We start from the raw sequence: 1,586 nt of genomic DNA, 5'->3' as shown, positions 1-1,586 counted from the left end.
AGTCTCGCCACAGAGAGCAACAGTCCTACAACGATAAATCATTCAATCATAACACTTCACTCATAGTTAGAAAAACTGGTGGCAGATGGCAGCACTACACATAACAAGCATTACAGAGAAACGTCAGGTTTCACTACACGCACATTCCCGCATGTACCGATTCGTTGGGGTTCCGCGGGGGGGGGGGCGTGCATGTGTGGTGTAGGAGTTTAGTCCCGGAGAAAAGTCTGAAAGGCAAGGAAAGAGATTGGTGGCCCCTTTCGTAGTGTTATTATTCGTTTTAATCGTTACACACATCGTATAATTTGTTGTACACGCAATGGTTGTGACAATATACATTCATCCGAGATTCAAAAATATAACTCACAATGCGAAATTAAATATCTAAAGTATTAATACATGCTACCCGTTTCCTTCAAATAATTTTGATATTACTACTTTCCCTAATTCTGGAATGTATTTCATTGAGGTTTTTTTCAGCTCTTCTGCAAATTCTGTAACTATATAAGCCTTTTCGTCTACGGGCTACTACCACTACTTAACCGAATATGTACCCATTCCCTCTACGGAATTGAGAACGAATTGGTACGTACCGGAATGTGCGTGTTGTGAACCTAACGTGAAGTTCGTTTCTGCGTAATGCTTTTTTATGTGTAGCTACCATCTGCCATCAATTTTTCTAACTACGAGTGAAGTGTAATGATTGACGATTTCACCGTTGTGGGCCTGTTGTTCTCTGTGGAGAGAGCATTTCGTCTGCGGGCTGCTCCAAAATCGTTTAAGGGCCGCATGTGCAGCCCGCTGGTTTTGCGTTGAAGACCCCCCCTCTGCTGCAAAGTTTTCATTTATTGTAGACGCCACGATCTTTTACATTTAAGAGAGATTGAATTACGCAAGTGTAGGCACATTGCTATATCTAATCTGTCGGATCACGTAAAGTTCTTGTTGCAGTAGTCTTATTGCTTTAGAAACCAGGAATGCCTCGAATGGTGTGTAACTTTTTGTACAAAATGGAGCAAAAGAGGGAGCATATTTAAAACTAGAAGCTACACCGAGGTAAAACAAGAAAATTCTGCGGTACCCAGAATCGGGAAAGTTACCTACCTAGGGAATAAATGGGATTGTTCCGACGGGACCAAAAACCAATGACAGAGGAAGATAAATATTGCATATTAGCTTATATATATATGTATACGTACGTGCACATACATATTTGTCTTTGCGTGAACATGGCCGTCCGAAAATAGGTTTTCCTTCCATTACATCGCAGAAGAAACACCAAGAAATCGATAAAGACTACAAAAGGCGCGCTAAGATGGTTTTAGGTACGATGTGGTGGTCATTTTTCTTACGGTGGTAATAAATTATTTTTTTTGATGAGGATGTCTTAAAACAAAGGAATAAACCCTCTCCCCCCCATCAGTTTTTACTCGCTCAGCCTAACTGACCGCTCGCAACTCCGGTCTATCGTCATTATAATAGTGGAAGTGAGTGAAGCCCGCAAAATTGCATCTTTTATATTTTTTGTGTTAAGCATTTGAAAAAAAAAATCAATTGTAAATCACACCGAAGTCGCGCATGCGCGG

The sequence above is a fragment of the Pholcus phalangioides genome, unplaced genomic scaffold (genome assembly GCF_987345545.1).
Source record: "Pholcus phalangioides strain wild (caught in Gottingen) unplaced genomic scaffold, Ppha-v1.0 ptg000022l_1, whole genome shotgun sequence".
Classification (NCBI taxonomy): domain Eukaryota; kingdom Metazoa; phylum Arthropoda; class Arachnida; order Araneae; family Pholcidae; genus Pholcus; species Pholcus phalangioides.
Note: the sequence above shows the minus strand (reverse complement) of the source record.